General features: G+C 46.9%; 1 pseudogene; it reads right to left on the bottom strand.

Moving 5' to 3' along the window:
* Positions 23,589 to 25,511, bottom strand: LOC110260134 (annotated as a pseudogene).

The raw sequence follows: 26,205 nt of genomic DNA, 5'->3' as shown, positions 1-26,205 counted from the left end.
TTTGGTAGCCATTAGCCACGTCACTACTGAGCACTGGAAATGCAATCAGCCCAGAATGAGATGTGCTGCAACTGTAAAATACACTCTAGATTTCAAAGACATAGTACAAAACAACAACAAAAAAAGGCAGTGACTCTCGTTTTGTCGTCGTTGTTTGCTGTGTCTGTGGCATGTGGAAGTTCCTGGGCCAGTAGCAAACTGGGCTGGTTCAGTGACAACACTGGATCCTTAACCTGCTGCACCACAAGGGAATTCCTAGCTCTCCTTTGATCTAAGTGATTGTGCAATGCTTAGAACATCTATACAGTCAACAACAATGCAATGACCAGGCCTCCCTTATCCAGTCCTGAGGTCATGTAAAGGTAATGTTGATAACTCCTAACTGGGGATCTGGATTCTATTTAGACATGGAAAATTCATTGATAGTTAATATTCTGGAATGGAGAAGATCCTTTATTGTCTAAGTAAAAACTTCTCAAACTATTAAAAATATTACATGATTAAGATGCTTGCTGGGAGTTCCCGTCATGGCTCAGCAGTTAGCGAACCGACAAGCATCCATGAGTAAGTGGGTTCCATCCCTTGCCTTGCTCAGTGGGTTAAGGATCCAGCGTTGCCATGAGCTGTGTAGGTCACAGACTCAGCTCAGATATCCTGCTGCTGTGGCTGTGATGCAGGCTGGTGGCTACAGCTCCATTTCAACCCCTAGCCTGGGACCCTCCATATGCCTCCGGTGCAGCCCTAAAATGACAAAAAAAATAACTAAAAAGCATGCTGGTCACTGATAGCAAATTTACTTCCCCAACTCCTGAATACTAAAGTGAGGAGAACATTTTCCACCAAATATAACAGGGCTACTTTTAACACTCTTAGGAGAACACTAGTGCTATAAACAAAAAAAATACCCATCAGAAGGGCTGTTTTTCAAACTTTTCCAAATACCCTCAAAAAAGGTATTTTTACAGGAGCAAATACGTATATAGCTGAATTAACAGTTTCATGTAACAAACTAATACTTTCTATTTTTTTAGAATTGTGATCACCACCCACTAAAAGTGATTTTATGACCCAGTAAGCCAGCACCTACAGTTTGAAATACTGGTTTCTAACTCTCACTATTGAGCAATTACAATTATTTATAAAACTACCATATGTTAGCTATTGAAAGAAAAGGTACACAAATATCTAGTGTACTGTATTCTAAACCAAGACATTCTAGTTAATGCTAACCATTCTACTCTCAAAAGAGTCCACAAGTTTCAAAACGATACTTTTAACAACTGTGTACAGTACATCAAGCACCTTCAAAAAAACCCAAACTTACAAATTTTTATTGCCTTAACTACAATACTCTGAATATACTATAAACTAATCAGACTACTATACAGCAGAAAAACGGATAAAAAGTTACTGTATTTTTCTGAACTACATTTAAATTTAGAACTTAACATTACATTTTCTTAAACTACTGCATGATTTTCAGGCCAATAAAAATAAACGAGGACTGCTAAATGCGGTTTTAACTAGAAGTGCCAAAAAAGCGATACATTATCAATAAAGTTAAAAAAAGAAAAATCATTCAGTCTTCCGATTTACTTTAAGAATTTCACACTCACTATCCCCAATGCCCTGATGCCGTTTGCCAACCCGCTCATAAATGGAAAGTCAATTTTAAAAAGCCTAAGAGTTGAAAAATGTGCCAAAAACACACCCTCAACTCTGACACACAAGGCAGGGGGCCAGTCCCTACTGTAAAAATTGTAAAGACCGAAGGCCACTGCCAGCCAAGGACATAAAGGTTACGCATTCCTCACACTCGAGTCCTCCGGGAACGTTTATCAGCCAGCCCGCTTGCAGGGTGTGCAGCCCAAATCAGTGCTGGGGCCGCTGGCGGTGGCCCTGGTCGCCGTGCACAAGACCGTCCCCCGGGATCCCACTTCCTACCGCCCGCCCGGCCCCTCCCCCGCCAAGGACGGCCGCCGGTTGGACCCAGTCGCACAGCTGCTCCGTGGCCGGAGGCTGCACTTGGTGGGACGGATTAGAGGCAGGGAGCCAGCCCAGGGCCTGCCAGCCAGCGAGCCCCGGCCCTCCCCCGCACTTCCTACCTTCCCTCCAGCATCCCAGCCCCCAAGACCAAGGTCTCCCCGGCCCACAAACCTGATAGCGGAAGCGACGTCAGGGGGACCTGGCGGCGCCCGCAGCCAGTTACGCCAAAGCAGGAGGAGATGCTGGCCAATGGGCACGGCGCGGGGGCGGGACTTCCCCCGCCCAAGTTTGATTGAAGTGGGGGGAGGTGCTGGGTGAAGAATGTGAAGAATGACCCCTCCCCCCGTCCGTGAGGCGCTGGGCGGGAAGCGGAGGGGGTTGGGGCTGGACGCGCCACGCGGCGCCCATCCCCCGCCCGCGCCGCCGCCTCCCGCGGCCTCAGCTCGCCACCCGCCAGCCCGGCCTGCTCTGGCCCCCAGGCCTCTCTACCAACCAGGCCGCCGCGGTCCCCTTTTCCCAGCTCCGCCAGGGGTCCGAGAGAAGAAAAATGGCGACGGGCCCGCGCTCGCTGTCTCGCTTCTGTACCCACCTCAGGCTCGTGGAAGAGCCAACGGCCAGCCGCCGCCCTCCGCGGGGACAGCCCGGCCCCGGCGCTTGCCGCCCGCAGCCACCGGAAAGTCGCACGCGAAGACCCGGATGGAGGTGCGGGCTGGCGGGCCGCGGCGGCCGGAGGGAAGGGAGCGCGGGCGCCGGGAGGCCGAGGCAGGGGCGGGCTCGAGCGCAGCGCGCGAACTCATTGGCGAGGCCGTTTGACTGACGTAAACATTGCCCTTTGCCTCCGCCGAGCCAGGCTCGCTGGGACCTCACTGGAGGGCGGCGGCTGGACCCGCCTCGCGAAGGGCGGGGCGACCAGGGCCCACCCACCTTGCCCGCTCCCCATTTCTTATTGGACCGCCGGGAGAGTGGTGGCACGGGGTCTTGCAGTCCGCTCGTGATCGATCGGCGCTGTCACGTGGTCGCTGGCCTCGCTGGGGGCGGCTGTGCCTGGCCCCCTGGTTGCCGGAACGTCTTGCGTGCGACCCCCACAAGGACTGTCCCGCCCGCCGCCCCCTGAGGCTTCAAGTAGACCCACCCACTTTGCTTCAGTTTACGCAGCTGTAGATGAGGCAGCCAATCGAAGGCCCCAAGTTTTGAAGAGTCTTGTCTTTTCAAAGCAATGTTTAATTTTCCTACTTTAACGTTTGCTGAAAATATCATTCCTCCGTTCCAATAATGACCCTCCCAAACTAGGACCCCGGAAAGCACTGCTTAGGTAAACTTTCAGGTCTCTCAATGGCTGGGAGCCCCACAAGCTGAGTCTGTCTTTCCTCACTGTTAACTTTGCGCACAAGGTTTTAAAAAAGCAGAAACAGAACACAAAAATTCATCCTAATGGATAATAGAAATGTTTTTGAACAGCACTTAGTTTACCTGGTGCGTTTATATTTACGATCTCAGGTGGCAGTATCTAACACTTGTATTACTACAATGCAATACACGGAAAAGGAGTTAAACTGAAGAGTTAATTTTGTGGGCTGAAGTGAACAAGAAACTAGAGGAGGAAAACCTTGAGCTTGGGGCAGCCTGCTGGGCCAGGAAGAGGAGGAGGTTCAGAGTCCTGAGAAAACGTACAAACTTCCTAGACTGGAGTTCCAAGAGTAGCCAGGCCTAAACCGGCCCAGAGGTCCAAGGTCACTAAGGCCTTGCCATCTCAGACCCCTCTGCTTGTCTACACCTCTCTGCAGGCAGCCCCAGAACAGATCCCTCCCTCCACCTTTGTCAACCTGCAACCACAATTACCCAAGAAAAGCAAACACACTCCAGACACACCCTCTGCCCCATCACTGTCCCTACCCAGCTGAGACTGGGGCTTCTTGTGCAGCTGCTCCCTATGGCCCCTCACTCAGCATGCTGGGTCCAGATGAGACTTCTGCCTCTTGGCCTCCCTGCCTTTTGCAGCAGATGCCCTTATCCTTAACCAGACCCTTAATCCTGAGTGTCTGCCTCAGTGGGCCCAGGTTTTAGCTCAGAGAACTGGGAACGCATAGATCTGGAGGTTGATGTCTGGCCAGTGCCTACCAATATCTTACCCACTCTGACTGCCAGGGACCTCCTGCTTTCCTGTGTCTTTGCTGGGAAGTGATGCTCCCTAAGGAGTCACAGTGGAAGGAGAGAGGCCCAGGCTTGGCAAATGCATTTAGCATCACTGGAGTGGAGTAAGCTGTTATGTTGTTACTATATTGTCCACCTCGATCAGAGATTGCAAACTGGTGATGGCCTGGAGATCACATCTGGTTTACAGAAATGCTTTGTGACAACCGTGCACTGTTTTAAATCTCTTTTTAATTAGCTGACAGCTTTCAAAAGAAGATATTTAACATTAAAAAGTCTGAATTTCTTGCTTTTCTAAAGAAACTGGAATCTCTGGCTACACTCAGCCTACATCCCAACAGGACAGTATTTTCTTTATGCTCGGCATGGACTCTGCTATTCGTCACAGCCCCCCTGCCTCCACCCCTCCCCACCTCCAGCTTGTTTGTTTGTTTGTTTGTTTGTTTGTTTGTTTGTTTTCCCTTCGGTCTTTTTAGAGCTGCACCCAAGGCATATGGAAGTTCCCAGGCTAGGGGTCAAATTGGAGTTGTAGCTGCCCACCTACACCACGGCCACAGAAACCTGGGATCCAAGCCTTGTCTGTGACCTATACCACAGCTCAGGGCAACGCTAGATCCTTAACCCACTGAGCAAGGCCAAGGATCAAGCCTGCATCCTCATGGATCCTAGTCAGTTTCTCCACTGCTGAGCCACGATGGGAACTCCCAACCTGCTTCATTTTTATTACAAGCTTGACTCCCATGTACTCCTTGCCTCCTCTTTTGTGGCACTGTTTCTGCCCCACTTGGGTCATGGGATTTTGATGTAGGTCAAGCAGAGTCCTTTCCTGAGGATGTCTCAAAACAGGCGCTGGGAGAAGAGAACCCCTTAGCTCTGAACACCAAGCTGTGATGACGGGGGAGAAGGGGTCATACTGTAGTAAAGAAGCAAAGCAAGCACTGAGAAGCAGAGACAAAAGAGAGAAGGGGCCTTCTGACATCAACTGAGTCTAGGTCCTATCATCCCTGAGGCTACCCCACCCTTTCCCCAACTAACCCTTTCCCCAACTAACCATGCGGTAGCCAGAAGGAGAATAGGTTTGAGAATGATACATTTCTACTGTGCTGCCATTTTGGACAAAGCACTGATCTCCTTCCCAGTTTCTTCATCTGTATAATGGGAACTCTAAAGCTTACTTCCCAAGGTGGAGTGGGGTTCCGATAATGTCATTTATGTGAAACACGAAGCACAATGTGCATCACAGGTGCTACTCAGAATTCCATAAACAGTGAATTTCACAGTAGATGTTTACAAAAAACTGGTGGGCTAGAATTAAGAAGAGTAAGCTCCCTCTTGAAGAATGATAGCAGTGTTTTTGAGGAGATATTTCCACCTCTGCACTGCCTTCAGAGACTCTGGGAAGGGCTAGAAGCCAGGGCTCCACTAGAAGGATTTGGATTTGCATTACAATCCACCCTTTCAATGGCTGTGTCATTTTAGGCTCTTAAATTCTCTGACCCTGAGGTTCCTCCTATAAAGTGGACATGATAATTCTCATCACTTTCAGTTATTTTGAGAATGGGATTAACTCATTAACATAAGAGTGCCTAGTAGTGTTTGTATCCTAAGCATTCAGCCAATTGTAGTCATTGTGACAGAAAAAGAACAAAAGACACAGTGGAGAGATAGCCAAAGGTTTCATTTCTGGGGAATCATTGCTATTGTGATTCCTACTATCTGAGGCTCAATTGAGCTAAAATTGCAAAGTAAGTCATCAGAGCACAAAGCTGGTCTGTTCAGTTGTGCCAAGAACTCACCTCCTGCACCACCCATCCAGATGGCCAAGCCATCAACCCCCATGAGTTTCAAGCACCTAGCTTCTAAAGCAGATTTCCATTTAAAAACAAGAAAAGGAAAAGTGTTGGATAATCAATTAACAACAGAAGACCCTAAATCAAGGGAGAAACCTCAATGTAGAATCTTTTTTTTTCTTTTTAAGAAGTAAAATTAACATCTTTCAAGTTGCAGCCAAAATGATAAAAGCCGCTGACATTTTGAGACCAAAATACCAAGTTATACAGTTGATTCCCTAGACCCAGCCTCACTTCCCTGTGCTGGAGGAAGGAGAGGAGGAATGAGATGGTTTCCTGGGAAATTTTGCCTCTGCATTAACTGAGCCCAACACTGCCTTGTGCAAAATATCCTCAAGAACTTGTTGGGACAGACCACCCTGCGTGACACAGCCCACCTGCCAGTCCTCTTGGAGCCCAGCTGTGCTGGCCAGAACTCGGGAAGTCTCAGAAGGGACAAAGGCAGTGATGTCTATTCCTCTAATGAGCTCCTGAAACTAGTGCCTGATGGAAATAGTGTCCTTGGTGGGGACCTGGGGGGACAAACTGCTCTCTGTTGAGTCTCTCCATTTCTGCCTTGAGCCTTTATGCTCTTGGAGAAATTGCACTGCGTTTGCCTGATGCTGCAAGAGGATTTTCATCTGCTAACAGGGGGGCTGCAACTTCTCCAACTTGGAGGTGTGCTCCCTCTTCAGGTACCTTTTTAAGGTGGCAATCCAGGATCTGATGCCACTGAGCAGGCTGTCTCCAATGGTGTTGATCATGGCCAGTGTGTCAGCGGTGCTGGTGGAGAGCTCCCTGATGAGCTTCTCTGTGTCCTGTGGAGGCAGGAACATTTCTTAGGAAAGACCTCCAGAGGGCAGGCCTGGGCACCTGGTTCATGGCATTGCCTCTTCTCCTCCACTGAGCCAGGAACTCCTTAGGGATGCCTCTCAGGACACACTTAAGGAGAGGAATGAATTTCTCCTGCATGTTTTATTTATTTATTTATTTATTTATTTTTAATTTTTATTGTTAGGGCCCTACCTGCAGCATGTGGAAATTCCCAGGCTAGGGGTCCAATCCGAGCTACAGCTGTCAGCCTACACCACAGCCACAGCAATGCCAGATCCGAGCCAAGTCTGTGACCTCTGCCAGAGCTTGCAGCAACAGTGGACCCTAACCCACTGAGAGAGACCAGGGATTGAACCCACATCCTCACAGACACTATGTCAGGTTCTTAACCCTCTGAGCCACAACAGGAACTCCTCTCCCTCATTAAAACACTGCCTCTGTCAGTCTAGTGTCCTCAAGAGAAAACCCACCATTTGAGTTGAAACCAAACATTGTCCTGATGTTTATGTGGAGAAAGGACACAAGCCACACAAGGGGTACCTGCACTGCTCGTGATGTGCTCTCAGATTTCTGTAGCACCAGCTGAATATCCTCAACAAAACTCACTTTCTTCTCTGCATAGGCATCAGAAATTTTGGCTACTGGGTGAGACTCATGGTCTCCAAAGAGCTTGCATATTCCACATATTGGTTCTTCATCACTTAGGCACATCTGATTGACAAAAGAAAAGTCAGTGACACTTATTTCTCTTCCTGATCCAACCCAACACACTCAGGACCTGCCTACCTCAGGCTAGTGACATTCCAAATTTATTCCCTCTTTCTTTTTTTTTATTGGCCACGGCCATGGCATGAAGAAGTTCCCGGGCCAGGGATCGAACTCGTGCCACAGCAGTGATCCAAGCCACAGCAGTGATGATACTGCATCCTTAACCCGCTAGGCCACCAGGGAACTCCCTGAATGTATTCTTACACAGATATCAAGAGTCAGTTGCAGAGTTCCTGTTGTGGTGCAGCAAAACAAATCTGACTAGTATCCATGAGGATGCAGGTTTGATCCCTGGCCTCATGCAGTGAGTCAGGAATCTGGTGTTGCCATGAGCTATGGTGTAGGTCACAGATGCAGCTCAGGTCCCAAGTTGCTGTGGCTATGGTAGAGGCTGGCGGCTGTAGCTCCAATTTGACCCGTAGCCTAGGAATTTCCATATGCCTAGGGTGGGGCCCTAAAAAGCAAAAACAAACAAACAAAGAAACAAACAAAACACAAAGGAAAAAAAAGTCAGTTGCACAGGATGCCCTGGTGTGTGGAGGACAGAGATGATGGTGCTAGGATACCTGAGTGGTAATTTAGCAAGTACCTGCTACACTTGGTAGTTCATGGAATCCTCACAATAACCCTCTGATTTGGAAAGTATTATGCCTATTCTACAGGCAAGAGAGATGAGAATTCTCCAAGTTGATAAGTGACTTGCCCAAGCACACACTGCCAGGAAGGGATAGCATTCAGATGAGAAGACAAGGGTTTTCTGACTCCAGGAGGAAAGCTTTTTCCACTTGGCCAAGTCATTTCCTCATAGGGCTCTTGAGAAGATTAAATACCATGGGGCATATAGCATGGTGCTTTGGTGTAGTATCTGGCACTCTGTAGATACACATGGTAGCTATTGATGATATCTTAAGGACTTGGACAAAATTAACCTCACCACAGGCTCAAGATAAGCTGGGCCTATTTTAGATGGAAGGGATGGAGGAGGACACTTCCTGCAATGCTGGCCCTTCCCCCTCTCACTTGGGTAAGGGAAGCCTTGGAATGAAAACTCATTCTTGGAAATTTTTTTTTTTTTTTTCCCTTTTTAGGGCCACACTATAGCATGTGGAAGTTCCCAGGCTAGGGGTCAAATAGGAGCTGTAGCTACCAGCCTAAGCCACAGCCACAGCAACGTGGGATCTGAGCTGTGTCTGCAACCGACACCACAGCTCACAGCAACACCAGATCCTTAACCCATTGAGCTAGGTCAGGGATCAAACCCACATCCTCATGGATACTAGTCAGGTTCTTAACCCTCTGAGCCACAGTGGGAACTCCCATTCTTGGAACCTTGGAAGGGAAGGTTAACTGCTTAGGATGAGACAGAACCACTAGGAATTTGTGATAAAACCGATTTTTAGAGGCATAGTGTAACAGGAATGCCAAATTCTCCTGAGTCCTTTAGTGGCCTGAGCTAGCCTGCTCCAAGCATGCCACTTAAGTCCTTGGAGGAGGAGGGGCAGCTGGAAGGAACAGAGCAGAGGCTGGCTGAGCTCAGAGCAGCCCAGGAGATTCGCTGAGGGTGGAGACTTATAGAGAAACCCTCCCTGTAAGCACAGACTCTTGATATTCTGCACTGAAGTGCTGAGGCCCCTGGAATTACCAGACCCTTTTCCTTTTTCTTTTTTTTTTTTTTTTTTTGTCTTTTTGCCTTTTTCCAGGGCCGCTCCCACGGCATATGGAGGTTCCCAGGCTAGGGGTCGAATCAGAGCTGTAGCTGCTGGCCTACACCACAGGTCACAGCATCGCCGGATCTTTCACCCATGAGTCCAGAGATTGAACCCACAACCACATGGTTCCTAGTTGGATTCGTTAACCACTAAGCCATGACGGGAACTCTATCCAGACCCTTTTTCAAAGACACCTTAGGAGTTGGTTGCTGAGCTTCATTCAAGCTAGAGCTAGTTAATGAAGGCTGGGAAATACTTTCGACTCTCTCCAAGGAAATCACCTATTTATTTCATCCCTGACCATTAACAAAGCAACCTAGACCTGGTGATTGGTGCTACATAGTCTGTGAAACATAGAACGCTGTGCTTCATCCTGCCCCTCCAAGAGTTGGATTCAAATCAAATAGGCTCAAGGTTGTGAAACAGCTTTGTCAACAGAATGAAAGCTGAAGTGGTGTTGTATCTGATTCATATCTCAGTTATATATATCTGACAGGCATCATGCTAAAGTGAGTGCCAAAAGGAAAGATTATGTGTGTCAAGTTACCCACGAAGATCCTTTGTTGGGGAATATGGAATCGTATACACATGGTTTTGTATAAATCGCACTGTAGACGTGTGTATAAACATACAATGCATATGGCATAGTACGGAGTACAATGGCTGAATACCACACACACACACACACACACACACACACACACACACACACACTCACACTCAACACTGAATTTCATCCTTAAAAATGAAGCATGAAGTCAACATTGGTATGTGCATTTATTTGGAGAGTAATTCTCTACTATACTCCTGAGCAAATACCTGATTTCAAGCATAAGGTTGCTAAGTCATTTGACAGATTGGGTAGTTAAGCAAGAATAAAATAAAATTAAGAGTGTAATTGAATACCAGATTCACACTTTCTCTGTGCTTTTCACACATCTGAGCAAGCCGGTTTTGCTCCTTGGTGTGAAGCATCTCAAGTTCTTCCTTAAACTTCTCCAGTATGTTTTCAGCCAGGATGTTCCTCTGCAATCCGTTTGTTCCCCTTCCCTCAAATAAACGACCTAAAACACAGAGCCGGCAGGAGCACGTGGCAAATTCCCATCATCACCCATGACACTATAATGGGGAAGGATGAGACACCTCCCTTCTGGCATGTAAACACCATCGAGCGGGAAGAGAGAAAAGGTCACCCACTGATCGGAATTTCGAAAAGAAATGACTGTGAAGTCTCTCACCTCTGCAAAATAACTTCTCCTTCTCCGAAGCCCTGTTGCCTATAGACTGGTGTGTGCATGCAGTCACTGTCTGCAGAGACAGATGCCATGAATTCCATCAGATGAAACAGGAACCTGCCTCCTTTCACCCTGTGAGTCTTGGTTGCACCTGCTCTGTCTCCCAGGGAAGGGCAGCCTCACAGAGTCTGTGTGATTGGGTATGCAGGGGAGCATAAAAAGGACGGACTAAGTGTCCTTGGGGTGATGGAGGAGAGCAGAACTGGATACTCAAGCAGATGCCTGAATTAGGCATTGAATACCAAAGCGCATTAACCACATCTTTTATTTACTGTGTCCTGATGTTCTGGCATATGGGACCCGGGATGGCCCCTTCCAGGGTAAGCCAATTCTTACAGACAGTAAAGGATACATCTGGGACCAGGCTTTCCACATGTAAACCAATAAATCTGGGGTTCCCACCCCAACTACCTCTTTCATATTTGCTATTTCCCTACCCCCCAGGGCCAGACACCAGATATCTAGGGGCAGCCTAGAAATTATTCTAGGAAGCCACTGAAATTATTCCAACTGGCCAATCCTAAGCCTTCTCACCCTGCCTCACCTGTTCCTTCCTGCAGAAACCGCAACAAAGGTCTTGTCCACATTTTTCCTGTCTCCCTGTATTTCACCAAGGGCCCCCTGCAACATGGCATGGCCCCTCCTCTTGGCAGCTATGGGTTACAAACTGCTTTTCTTTCTTTCTGTCTCTCTCTTTTTCTTTCTTTCTTTCTTTCTTTCTTTCTTTCTTTCTTTCTTTCTTTCTTTCTTTCTTTCTTTCTTTTCTTTTCTTTTCTTTTCTTTTCTTTTTTTTTCTTTCTTGTCCTTTAGGGCCGCACCCGTGGCATATGGAGGTTCCTAGGCTAGGGAATCAGAGCCGTAGCTACTGGCCTGTGCCACAGCCATAGCCACACCATATCCAAGCCGCATCTGCAATTTACACCACAGCTCAGAGCAATGCCAGATCCTTAACCTATTGAGCAAGGCCAGGGATCAAACCTGCATCCTCATGGATGCTAGTCAGATTCATTTCTGCTGAGCCACAACGGAAACTCGCTTTCTTTCTTTCTCTCTCTCTTTCTTTCCTTTCTCCCTTCCTTCCCTCCTTCTTTCTTTTCTTTCTTTTTCTTTTTTTTTTGGCTGCACCCATGGCATATTGAAATTTTTGAACCAGGGATCAAACCCATGCCACAACTGTGACCTGAGCCATTGCAAATACTGAATCCTTAACACACTGTGCCACAAAGGAACTCCACAGACTGTTTTTCAATGGGAGTCATCTCCTGATCTGTTGGCCTCGTCATACCTGAATAAAAACAAAACCTACATTTAAGAGCACAAGGAAAAAAGGCCAGATGCCACTGTGAGTTACAATCACAGTTCACCCATCTGTCAACAACCTTAAATACCATTTGTTCAGTAAACTTTTATTAGGTACCTACCATGCTGGGAATGTGACAGTGAACAGGACAGACACAGCTGGCCCTACCCTAAGGGGTTTATATGCTAGAGAGGGAAACAGATGTTAAACAACCAATATGCTACCTCTGTCTGCTGATTTCCAACCAGACAATTAATTTAGACCCTTCTTGGATACAATATTCTTTTCTGCAAAACTAACCCACAGTGAAAGAAATTATAAATGTCTCCTGCGTGTGTGTTGGAGGGAAGCACAAGGGGGTGAAGGTAATTTTCTAGATCTTGGTCTGGATGGGGCTTTATGAAAATATACATACATAATTCATCGGAATGATGTTTACCTCAGACGTGTGGCACTTCACACACCTTACTGTATTGTATGTATTTTATACCCTGAGGGAAAAAATAGCTGTGTTGAACTTAAACATTGTGACTCGAGGGGGTGCCTGTTGTGGCTCAGCAGAAATGAATCCATCTAGTATCCACAACGATTCAGGTTTGTCCCCTGGTCTTGCTTGGTGGGTTAAGGATTCGGCATTGCCATGAGCTGTGGTGTAGGTTGCAGATTCAGCTTGCATCCTGTGTAGCTGTGGCTTTGGTGTGGGCTGGGAGCTGCAGCTCTGATTCCACCCCTAGCCTGGGAACTTTCATACACAGTTCCCTACATAGTTGGGAGCAGTTCCAACTCCTACAGGGCACCAGGAAACTCCTAGTGTGTAATTTTTTTTTTTTTTTTTTTTTTTTTTGGCCACCAAGCAGCAAACGGAATCCCTGGGCAGGGATCAGATCTGAGCCACAGTTTTGACCTAAGCCACAGCTGTGGCAATGCCAGATCCTTAACCCACTGTTCTAGGCTGGGATCAAACCTGCATCCCAGCGCTCCAGAGATGCCACCAATCCCACTGTGACACAGTGGGAACTCCTGACATGATTTTTAAACAAATGCATAAATAAGTGAAAATACCAGGTTGAAAAATGTAAAACATAAATAAATCTAAGCATCTGGTGTTTTTGACTGCCACCCCCCCCACACACACACACACATGGTCTCCTCACTGCCCCCTCACCCTACCACCATATTCAGTGGATTATTGTTGAAGAGTTGGCACCCATCTATCCAGTACACTCACCCTCTGTTCCACTGATGCAGATCCTTACAGAACTTCCCTCTTCCTGCAATCCATTCATTTTATATTTTCCTCCTGGAGAAAAATACCCAAAGGACCTGGAGAAACACCACACAATTCCTATGTCCCAGATGGGGAGAGGACACTACACACGTCATTGTACAAAAAGTTTCCATGAGAGTATGAAATGTAGATAACAGTGCGCTTTCAAAGCCAACACTATAGACCCTTGCCCGCATTGCTTACAGGATAGAATGCAAAGTATTTTACATGACGTATAAGACCTTCAATCTGGCCTCCTGGTGGGTGCTGTCAGTGCCCTGTCCCCTCCCATGACCCCACACTGAAGCCTTCTTCTTTTTTTTCTATTTTTATTTATTTATTTATTTATTTATTTATTTATTTATTTATTTATTTTCTCTTTTCAGGGCCCCACCTGCAGCATATGGAAATTCCTAGGCTAGAGGTCAAATCAGAGTTGCAGCTGCCGGCCTACACCATAGCCACAGCAATGTGGGATGTGGGCCACATCTGCGACCTACACCACAGCTCACCACAGCAATGCTGGATCCTTAACCCACTGAGTGAGGCCAGGGATCGAACCTGCATCTTCGGGGATCCTAGTTGGGTTCGTGACCTGCTGAGCCACAAAAGGAATGTCCTGATGACTTCTCATCTACTAACCAGCTCTAAGCATCTCGGCTGCAGGCCCCTTTCTTGACCCCTGGCATTTGCTATCCTCTGTTTGTCTGCCCTCCTCTGCAGTCTTGCATGTTTCCACTGTGGGATGTTAGGCTGTACACGGGGCCACTGGCTCTTGCGACGATGCTCCTCACTCATTCATCTCTGCACAGCTGGGGTCCTGGCACAGTGACAAGGCCCCTAGAAGGTGAGAAATGCCCACTACTCTAGCATGCGCTGAATTATCTCCTGGTGCTTCTGTTAGAACCTTCTCTCTAACATTAAGCCATAACGCATGTCCTCTGGTAGCTCCGACTGCTCCCCACCCACACCTGAAGGCCTCAGAGCCCTTCAGAGATGAGAGTTCTGGCCAGCCAGCCTTCATTCTGCAGGCCAGATATCCCCAATTCTTCCACAGAACAGCTCCCAAGAAGTGCTGATCAGAAAGAAATCTAGTGCAGCAGTTAACAAACCCAGCTAGGACCCATGAGGACGGAGATTTGATCTCTGGCCCTGCTCATTAGGTTAAGGAGCCAGCATTGCCGTGAGCTGTAGCATAGGTTGCAGACATAGCTCCGATCTGGCATTGCTGTGGCTGTGGTGTAGGCCAGCAGCTGTAGTTCCAATCAGACCCCTAGCCTGGGAACTTCCATATGCTGCGGGTGCAACCCTAATAATAATAATAATAATAATAAATAAAAATAAAAAGCAAAAAAAAAAAAAAAAAGTAAAGAAAGAAATCTTCTCCCTCAAGGCAGAAGGGGCCCAAACCTCTCTTACTTTCCTACACACTGGGCAGCAGAACTGTCCATTGACGTGGGTGCCGTTCTGGCACACCAAGATGTTTTCCAGGCACTGTTTGCAGAAGTTGTGGGAGCAGGAGAGGAGCAGCACTGGGGGCGTGAACAGCTCCATACACACGAGGCAGGACAGAACCTGGCCCAGTGCCTCCATGGCATCTGCAGCCACCTGCCTCTCCCAGGCCATCTGCCCCTGCCAGGCTTCTAGAACAGGCGTGGAATATAGCCGTGTGACACAGCAGGGCTTTCCTCAGAGGCTGGAAGAAGCAAAGGAAGCTCCACAGATACCAGGGGCAACAGGATGTGTTGGAGGGGATGGTGGCATAGCCTAGCCCACCAGCTTTCTTTGTACATCTTGAACCACGTATGCTTTTCACTTTTTTTTTTTCCTTTTTATAGCAGCACCCATAGCATATGGAAGTGCCCAGGCTAGGGGTTGAATCAGAGCCGCAGCTGCCAGCCTACACCACAGCCAAGGCAATACCAGATCTAGGCCACATCTGTGCTACACTGCTGCAGCTCACAGCAACGCCAGATCCTTAACCCACTGAGCGAGGCCAGGGAACGAACCTGCAACCTCATGGTTCCTAGTCGGATTCATTTCTGCTTCACCATGACGGGAACTCCTGACCCTGTCTAATTTAGAAGATAAACATAAGTGGAAGCCAGCCCACCTCACTTGCACATTCAGCTCATTCCAATTTACTTTAGGAGTTGGTGGGGAGGAGGCCTTGGCTCCAGCCTCCAGCCCACCGTCTATGCACCAAGGATCACTAGCCTCTCTCCTGCTTCTTCATCCACAATCCATTGAACTGGGTTATCTTAATCCCTCTCAGCTCTGTCACTGCGCATCTAGTCTCTGGCATGTAACTCAGGTTTTCCTAACTTCCACAGCCTCTCACAACGGGGACAACTGTATAGTCCTTACCTGGCCTGTGGGTTCTTCAAAAGAAGAACTAGTCTTAAAAAGAAGCATTGACTGAGCACTCGGGCTGGGCCAGACTGCTGTCATATTATCTGTCAGTCTCCACAAGTGGAATAGGTTCAAGTCATTAGTTCTCACCTGTGTCATGGAAACTGAGGCCTGAAGAGATAAAGCAACCTGCCCAGGGCTGCAGTTCATGAAGATGGCAAAGCTGGTGATGCACCATGGTCCACTAGCTCTTCCTGTGCTTTTGATGGGCTGTTGCCTCACAAATGAGGTCCTCCTGCAGATGGGAAGGTTCTTGGTGAAATGCAGTTTCCTTATACTCTTGGATGTGCTTATGAGACCATGGAGACCAGGGAGAAAGGAGAGAAAACCCACCCTATGTGCTCTCAGCCTCCGTTCAGCAAACACAGATTGAGCGCTAAATATGTTCAAGACACATGATAGGTCCCATGGGGGCTTAAGATGCTTGTTTTTCATGACAGTCTCATTAGGATCAGTGCTCAGCACACACCACCCATTTACTCACTACATCACTCCTGTGTAACCAACTCTAATTCATGAACACAGACAAGGCAAATCCCTGCTCTCGGAGAGCTCTCAGCCCAAAGGAGATGCAGGTACAGAAAGTATGGCCCACTGGCTATCTCTTCAGTGATTGTCTTCTAGGACAGTGGCCAAAAGTACCAACTATGTCCCATCAAACTGTCTGACATTGAGGGGTAGTCATGTCAGAGGCTTTTGGCCAATGAGACTTGCATCAAAGTCTGATAGAGGATTTGCAGGAAATTTCTCGATTTCCTTACAAAAGAGACCAATGCAGATTTTAGCACACTTCCCGTCACCTTTCTGCCTGGAATGAAAGTGTAGAACTTGGAGTTGCAGCAGCTGCGATGATGCCAGTACTCACCTCCCTCCAGCTCACCATACATGGGTAAAGAAAGCCACCATGAAGTCGGTTTGCAATCCTAACTGATAAAACAAGGCAGGAAGTATTATGAGCCATGGAGATAAGAGGTTGGAAGCATTTTGAAAAAATGCTGCTACTGGCATCAGAAAGGACTATGGAGGGAATTCCCTTCGTGGTTCAGCGGTTAACGAACCCGACTAGGATCCATGAGGATGAGGGTTCAATCCCTGGCTTCGCTTAGTGGGTTAAGGATCTGGTGTTGCCATGAGCTGTGGTGTAGGTTGCAGACATGGCTCAGATCCCTAGTTTCTATAGCTCTGGCATAGGCTGGCACCTACAGCTACAATTCAACCCCTAGCCTGGGAACCTCCCTATGCCATGGGTGCAGCCCTGAAAAGACAAAAAGACCAAGAAGTAAACCCCTGAAGATCAGTAGATGTATTGACCCAGACTGCTGACACTGACTTCAGTGAGCTGCTGAAAGAACCCTGGGACCACCTGGCTCCAGACTTATTGTAAGTACAGAATAGACATCTTCATTGCTTAAGTCCTATTGGTTGGGTCCCATGGCTCATTCTTGGCTTGTGTACAGGCTTTTCGGAAGACTGGGAATTTGGTTCTGTGTGTCCACACCTCCCTAAGGCTGAATGATCAGTTAGGACTGCAAGCAGCAGGCTGGACAGGTAAACACTGGCCTCTGTCCACTCCCCTGGCCCCTTGCTGTATTGGGGACTTCCAGCAAGAAGCAGCCTTCTGATTGCTAAGCCACTGCTTTTTTTCTTTTGTTTTTTCATTTTTTAAATTGTTAAAATATACATAACATAAAATTTACGTTTTTAACCTTTTGTGTGTGTGTGTGTGTGTGTGTGTGTGTGTGTGTGTGTCTTTTTAGGGCTGTACCTGCAGCATTTGGAGGTTCCCAGGCTAGGGGTCTAATTGGAGCTGTAGTCATAGGCCTACGCCAGAACCACAGTGACTCGGAATCCCAGCTGTGTATTCAACCTACACCACAGCTCACGGCAACGCCGGATCCTTAACCCAGTGAGCAAGGCCAGGGATCGAACCTGCATCCTCATGGATACTGTCAAGTTTGTTAACCACTATGCCAGGACGGGAACTCTCTTTTTTAATCATTTTTAAGTGCACGTGTCAGTGGCATTAAGTACATTCAAATTCTTAAACAACCATCACCACCATCTATCTCCAGAACTTTTTCATCCAGCAAAGCTAAAACTGTCCCCATTAAATAATTCCCCCTTCTCTCCTCTCCAAGCCCCTGGCACCCCCACCCCCATTCAGGGCACCACTTTTTATAGGTGGAAAGTGACAGAGAGGAGGTGTGAGAGCCATCAGTTGGGGGGTGGATCCAGGCAGGACAGCCTGGCTGAGCTCTCTCTCATGGTGCCACAGGGGCTGGAGGGTGTGGGCACAGCAGAGTGAAACACCCCCCCACCCAACACCGGCCAGGCAGAAGAGGGGGATGGGAAGAGTCCAGAAAGGGTTTGCAGCAGCAAGAGGGACCACAGGAAGACAAAGTGCCAAGGAGAGAGTGTGGGTCTGTGCTGCCTCCGAGGCTTGTTGGGGGTAGATCTGCACCCTCCGTCATCACCTGTGGCTTCAGGAGAGTAGAGAGCAGAATGGGGCATGGGGGCAGACTTTCAGATTCCGGGACCAGGAATATGAGCCGCAAACCTGTGTACACGCTGGACATCTGCCTGAGCTCCTCAGCCACCCCACCGACAGGTGCACACCTTTCTGCTTCTCTGAACTCCCTCCCAGTCCCCACAACATTCCTGCTTGAGAAGTAGGGTTTTCAAACTTCCCTGTGTTCTCCACGTACCTGCCCCCTTTTGGTGGTAGAGTCTTCCCTGCCTGTGTCCCCCTTGGGTGCCAAATCTGTGCCCAGTGCTTTCTGGGTCTGGGGAGTCAGACTTCAATCAGAAGCTGCCCCTGCCTTCTAGGACGGGCCCCAGACCCTTCCCAGGAAAAGGGTGCTCTCCTTGGATGAGAAGGTGCCCAAGAGACCCTCACTTGGCCTTGGCCCTGGGAAGCCATGCAGAGAAAGGGGAGGGACATCACTGGGGGAAGGGAGAAAATGAAGCAGGAGGGCTCGTGGGTATGGGGGGTTCCCAGAGAGACTGAGGGGCAGGATGTGAGGAGATGCACCTTCAGAAAGGCATGAGATGTGGAGGGAGAGACAAAGAGATGGGGGGATGATGCTGAGAGACAATTCCCCATAAGTCTGTGGACTGAACCAATGCTGGGGTGTGGAGGAGGGTTGAGGCAGAGCAGAGGTGATGCAAGAGAGAAGCCAGTTTCTCTGGAGGAAATAATAAAAAAGAGCCGCTTCTTCAAAGCTGCTCACCACCAGGTCCAGCCATCCCTCTCCTAGACTTTTCACCAAGAGAAACCAAAACCAAGTTTTTTGAAGAGAACCTGCCAATGCTCTTTGTATTGAATCTTTATTTGCAGCTGGCAAAAACAAGAAGCAGCTTGAATGTCCTTGGGTAAATGGATAAACACGCTGCGGTCTGTCCACACAAGGCAAACTTCCTCAGTTCAAAAATGAGCATAGGACTGAGAGGCCCCAGCATCTGCCAATGGCAAATACATTTTGTGAAGTGAGAAAAGCCAGACCCCAGAGGCTATATATTGTCTGACGTTCTGCAAATTCAAAACCAGAGAGACGGAAAACAGATGTGGTGCAGGGCTGGGGAGGGCTGCCAGGGGACACCAGGAAGCTTACTGTGTGGATAGAATCACATTGTTGGTTGGTTTTTTGTTTTTGTTTTTGTTTTTGTCTTTTTAAGGCTGCATCTGTGGCACATGAAATTTCCCAGGCTAGGGGTTGAATTAGAGCTGCAGCTGCCGGCCTACACCACAGCCACAGCAACACCAGATTTGAGCCACGTCTGTGACCTACACTACAGCTCACAGCAATGCTGGATCCTTAACATACTGAATGGGGCCAGGGACCAAACCTGCGTCCTCATGGACACTAGTTAGATTAGTCACTGCTGAGCCATGGTGGGAACTCCTGAAACCGTATCTTGACTGTGATGATTATGACCGTGTTTGTCAAAAGAATATGAAAAGCATAGGATCTGACTGTATATTAATGATATTGAATCTACCTGACTTTAAAGTAAGTAGCCACTGGGGTGGCTTCTTGAAGGAGGAGGCTGAGCTGGGGTAGCTGATGCTGCTGTGAGGGACTGGGGAGGGACTGGAATGTGGGGTAAGGCACTGGATGGGGAGAATTCAGGGAGGGGTTTCTCCAGATGAGCTTGGTCCTAGAAGCTGGGCGGGAGCAGACCTGGGGATCCTTATTTCTTCCTGGTCATCCAGTCAGTGTCCTGTGCCAGAGACAGTCTCAGCAAAGATGAACAGCCCTCTGTCAGCCAGCCCCCCATGGGTGCCCTGGAGAGGATCACAGTTCCTTTCTCACCTTCTCCCAAGAGTTACGAAAGCTCCTACACAAGCCATCTCCTCAGCCAGCCTCAGACCAAGCGCCAGAGGAAAGTAATTTCCTCAGAGTCAAGAGTGCATCCCAAATTGGAAGACAGGTCCTTGAACTTCTGGAGCCCTGTTTTTCTTTTCATTTTCTTTTTTTCTTTTTAGAGCCATACCCTCAGCATATGTAAATTCCCAGGCTAGGGGTCAAATCAGAGCTGTAGCTGCCAGCATACACCACAGCCACAGCCAACTCAGGATCTGAGCCGCATCTGCGACCTACATCACAGATCATGGCAATACCGGACTCTTAACCACTGAGCAAGGCCAGGGATTGAACCTGAATCCTCATAGATATTTGCTGGGTTCTTAACCCACTGAGCCACAATGGGAACTCCCAGTTCTGTTTTGTTTGTTTGTTTGTTTGTTTTTCTTTTTGTCCACACCCATAGCATGTGGCAGTCCCAGGGCCAGGGATCAAACCCATGCCACAGCAATGACAATGCTGGGTCCTTAAGCTGCCAGTCCACAAGGAAACTCCCATTTTAAGGAGAAAATATGTCTGTGTTTCAGCCTTGCTGAACGCCCCTAGGCCACAAGCCCAGTATGGTAGCTGGGAGGCAGAGCAGAGGCCCCAGGCCTGAGGGCATATTCACCATCTCAGCTCCAAATGATGCCTGAACCCCAGCACAGTCTTAGGGCCCAAAATGACCTAGATCAGATATTTTACCAGCCCTGGGGGGAAATGTGGACTTGGAGTCAACACTGAGTTGATCCTAAGAAAATAAAAAAAACACAAAAAACAAACCCAAAGTGAAATTTCTTGCCCACCTGAGTTTATGGATTTAAAAGACTGAAAGAGAGGGGAGCTTTTTGAATTTTGGCACCAGAACAACCCTGGCTGTATTTCTCTCCTAACCCTCTCTTACAGTCCAGGGACAGAATGATTTGATCTCAGAACAAAAGGCCTGAAGTGGAGTTCCTTTCGTGGTGCAGCAGAAAAGAATTTGACTAGGAACCATGAAGTTTTGGGTTCGATCCCTGGCCTTGCTCAGTGGGTTAAGGATCCGGTGTTGCCGTGAACTGTGGTGTAGGCTGGCAGCTGTATCTCTGAAAGTACTTCTACGTATTTCGTCTTTGTCCAGAATTTTCATCCTTCTATTTTCTGTAAGTCAAGTCCAATTGTCCCCTGGCAGAGGAGCTTCTCCCTCTTCCCAAAGGAATCTGGTTCTAGGTGTCTGTCTTGCCTGGACTCCCAGGGCTACCTGTTTCCTTAGTGGGGATCCAGCTGCACATTCCACATTCCTGGGGAGGGGGGGAATGGAGAGCCCAAAGGTGCTTGAGTGCGGACTGAATAAATGATGCCAAGGAGAAAGAATTAATTCAACTTTCCACTCTGTGGCTCAGACACAGTACTTTCTGAAGGACCATTTCTCACTTGCCTGAAGGTTTATTTTACACACATGGGGTTTCTTCATGACTCACAGTCCCTGGGTGGCAGCCAGGAGGCTCTGTCTATCAGAATTCCTGGGGTGAGGACTTCTGGGCATGCCACCAGAGCCATTGCAGGAGGCAACAGGCTGAGCCTTTCCTGAAGCTCTTTAATTAAATTGGAGTTTCTATGCCTCAATGTAATTAGTTTGTGGATCCTCGTCATCAGAGTTTTTTAATTGTTGCAAAAATTATTGTGTGGCTGTAACAGCTAAATCTCTCCCTGATTCTTTTAAAAATAGAAAGCAGGAAGACAAACATCTGGTTATAGAGGTTGTGTTCTGAATGAGTGGTGGCCAAAAAATTTCATGTATTAGTCAGAGTCTAGAAAAATACTGAGGAGGGAATGCAAGACACATCTGTTAAAAAGCAGATTTTTCCAAACTCAGTCCTTTGGATATTCTCAGGAAAAAACATTTAAACTAAGAAATAACTTTCTTTCAATTCCTTTAAGATATTTTAGATTGTAAAAACAAAGTTCCCACTATAAAAATATTCCAACTCATGGAGAGCTTCTCTGAAGATTCAGAGTGAACAAACATCAACACCCACTTGTGTGCCAGCCATTTCTTTTTTAAACTTTAAAAAATAACACAGTTAATAGGTGGGCATATTTGTGTTATAAAAACTTAAATGATACAGTTAAAGCTCCAGTGCTCTTTGAAAGTAACCACACATTTCAATCCCTTCCCCAGAGAAAACCTCCGTGCCCATCTTAACATTCCTCCTTCTAAAATGTTTTCTTTCCGCATTTACAAATATAATTTCTTTTCTTTTTTCTTTCTTTTTTTTTTTTTGTCTTTTTTGGTCTTTTTCCAGGGCCGCATTCGAGGCATATGGAGGTTCCCAGGCCAGGGGTCTAATCTGCACTGTAGCCACCGGCCTATGCCACAGCCACAGCAACTCGGGATCTGAACTGCATCTGCGATCCACACCACAGCTCACAGCAAAGTCACATCCTAACCCACCGAGCAAGGCCAGGGATCAAACCCAAAACCTCATGGCTCCTAGTCGGATTTGTTAAACACTGAGCCACAACGGGAACTCCAAATGTAGTTTATTTTATTTGAACTACTTTATTGAAGTAAAATTGACATGCAATATTTAAAGTGTACAATTAGACAGGTACTGACACATGTATACCCGTGAATCCAAAACCACAACCAATATAGTGAACAAATCTGTCTTCACCTTCGTTGTTCCTCTCTTCTCCCTTCCTCATCACCAGGCAACTACAGATTACTTTGCATTTTCTAGAGGTTTGTTTGTTTGTTTGTTTAGCCAAGGCTTAGGCATGTGGAAGTTCCCAGGCTAGGGACTGAACCCACATCACATCAGCACCGGATCCTTAACCCATGACATCACAAGATAACTCCAACATTTTCTAGAGTTTTATATAAATGGAACCATCCAATACACTTTTTTGGGGGGTAAGGGGGCTGTCTTCTTCCACTGAGCACAATCAGGCTGAATTTCATTCCTGTTGTATGTATCAATAGTTCATTCCTTTTTACTGCCGCATGGCATTTCATGTATGGATGTATCACCATTTAGGTGTCCATGTATCTGTTCATAGATATTTGTGTTGTTTCCAGTTTGGGGCTATTCCAACTACAGCTGATAGGAGCATTTGTGTACAATTCTTTGTAGGAACATATATGTTTTTTTCTTGGGTAAATGCCTTGGAGTGGAATGGCTGGATCAACATAGTAGGTGCATGTTTAACTGTTGAAGGCATTGCCAAACTGTTTTCCAAAGCCTGTACCATTTTATTTCCCCACGAGCAGCGTATGAGAATTCCTGTTTCTTTGCATCCTCATCAACACTTGGTATGGTCGGCCTTTTTCATTTTAACCATTTAAAAGGTGTGAAGTGATATCTCATGATTTTCATTGTCATTTCTCTAACTAATAATGCTTAGCATCTTTTCATATGCTTATTTGCCAGTGCTGTATCTTTGGTGGTATAGTCAAATACTTTGCACTTTTAAAAGTTGGGGCTATTTTCTCTTTTGTCTTATTGAGATTTTCTTTTTCTTTTTAGGGCCACACCTGCAGCACGTGGAAGTTCCCAAGCTAGGGGTCGAATTGGAGCTACAGCTGCCAGCCCATGCCACAGCCACAGCAATGTGGGATCCGAGCCTCATCTTCAACCTATACCACGACTCACTGCAATGCCACATCCCTGACCCACTGAGGGAGGCTAGGGATTGAACGAACCCACATCCTCATGGATACTAGTCTGATTCTTCGTTTCCACTGCACCAAAACAGGAATTCCCTGTTGAGGTTTTTTTTAATTGCTGAGTTTTTAGAAGTTTCATATAGTTTGGATTCAAGTCCGTTATCAAGTATATGCTTTGCAAAAGTCTCCTACCCTATGGCTTGTCTTTTCATTCTTTTCACTTTCTTTTCTTTTTTCTTTTTTTAGATTTGCTAATGTGCATTTAATCACCAAAGGACTGAAGATATCTGGGCTTTTATTCTGTAATGTTTCTAAGACTGTGTCCATTAAATGCAAACAAAAAAGGAAGACACCTTGGCAGAACAGAAGTGATGCACACTTGATGATTGATTTAAATATTATTCATGGCATATAGCCCAGTCCAATCTCTAGCTGTTTCTATGATTTGGACTTTGTTGGTCTTCCACTGCTCTGCTACATAATTTGCTAATAGATCATCTGGATTGGGAGCACTTACAAAGCCTAGATGGATAGCAAAACTGTGCAGATATGCAGTGCTGGGGACTACATATCTTTCAAAATATCTAAATATATTCTTCCCAGCTTGTCTACATTAGGATGATAAATTTTGGTCATGAAACAGACTTTAGGGGTTGCCATTGGGTATTCTTCTGGAAGGAATAGTTTAAGTTTAGAAGTCCCTCCCTCAAAGGGCCACACCTGGAACCCTGGGGGCCAGTTATGACCACATGAAAATAATGAGCATTGCTCTCATCTGGTTTTGCCAGCAAACATTGGGTTTCCTTGATAATCCTGTGGGGCAGCCCAGCCATCTTGTCAAATCACAAGTACAGCCTCTGGTCTTGTCTCTGGCTCTGCTGGCCTCATGTACCAGTCTCATTTCCTTAAAAGAGTCTTTTTTTTTTTTTTTAAGGGCCACACCTGCAGCATATGGAAGTTTCCAGGGTAAGGGTTGAATTGGAGCTGTAGCTGCAGGCCTACGCAACAGTCACAGCAATGCGGAATCTGAGCCACATCAGCTACCTATACCTCAGCTTGCTGCAACATCAACCCACTAAGGCCAGGGATTGAACCCACATCCTCAAAAGTGACTACTAGTCGAATTCTTAACCTGATTAGCCACAATGGGAACTTCTTAATAGTATCTTTTGAAGAGCAGAAGTTTTAAATTTGTATGTTGTCCTATTTATCAATATATTCTTTTATGGATTGTGCTATTTATTTTTTATTTTTCGGTTGTGCCCGAGGCATGTGGAAATTCCTGGCCAGGGATCAAATCTGTGTCATAGTAGTGATAATGCTGGATCCTTAACCTGCTGAGTCACCAGGGAACTCTTGCACTTTTGAAATAGTACATATAACCCTGACGAGCTTAAATTGGTTTTGCTTCCTTAAAACGAGTTGTTGATGAATCAAACCTGGGGCTGTTTTACAGAGACAGCACCACGCATATGCAAGACATAAACCCATGACTTCCCAACAACCCCCAAAGCAAGAATCTTCAGTCTTCAAAACTCAAAGAATGGAAATGTCCTCACTGGAGCCCTTTATGAAGTGAGTCCTCCAGTAAGAAAAATCTGGCTTCCAGCAGCTGATTACCATTCCAATCTAAGACTAGCCAATCAACTTCTTCCCCTAACCCCTTAATTTTTACCTGGAATCCTGGATTAGGGAGACAGATTTGAGCTGAGCCTCTTGTCTCCTTACCTGTTGACCTTACAATAAGCTCTCTCTTTTCTCAAAATCCTCTGCCATAGTATTGGTTTCTATGCAGGTTGGGCAGTAAGCTCTTGCTTAGTAACACTTTTGGTGTCCTAGCTTATAAATCTTTGGCTAAGATTTTTCATTTAAAAGTAAGCTTTGGGAGTTCCTGTCCTGGCTCAGCAGAAATGAATCTGACTAGTATCCATGAGGATGCAGGTTTGATCTCTGGCCTTGCCCAGTGGGTTAAGGATCTGGTGTTGCCCTGAGCCATGATGTAGGTTGCAGATGCAGCTCAGATTGGCATTGCTGTGACTGTGGTGTAGGCTGGCAGCTACAGCTCCAATTCAACCCCCAGCCTGGGAACCTCCACATGCCACAGGTGCGGCCCTAAAAAAAATTTCAGTTTTGAAGTTCCCATTGTGGCTCGGTGGTAACGAACCTGACTAGTATCCATGAGGACGTGTGTCAGATCCCTGGCCTTGCTAAGTGGGTATCATGAGCTGTGGGTTACCGAGAGCTGTGGTGTGGGTCAAAGACGTGGGTTGGATCCCATGTGGCTGTGGCTGTGGCCAGCAACCACAGCTCTGATCTGACCTCTAGCCCAGGAATTTCCATATGCCATGGGTATGGCCCTAAAAAGACAAATAAATAAATAAAAGTTGATTTTTGCAGATGATGGGTACAAGTAGTTTTTTTGTTTTCCCAAATAAATAACCAAGTTGCTCCAGCACTTTTTGTTGACAGACAATCCTCCACTGCACTGCCTTTTCACCTTTGTCAAAAATCAGGTGTTCCTGTACGTGTGGGTCTATTTCTGGATTCATTTTTTTCTGTTCCACTGATCTGCCTATCTTTGTATAAAATACTACAGGTTCATTTAGTGTTCATTTAGCTTGATGATAATTCTTGAAATCAGGTAGCACTAGCCTGCTAATTT

Source organism: Sus scrofa, chromosome 3, assembly GCF_000003025.6.
Source record: "Sus scrofa isolate TJ Tabasco breed Duroc chromosome 3, Sscrofa11.1, whole genome shotgun sequence".
Lineage (NCBI taxonomy): Eukaryota > Metazoa > Chordata > Mammalia > Artiodactyla > Suidae > Sus > Sus scrofa.
This window is presented reverse-complemented; position numbering and strand designations above follow the sequence as displayed.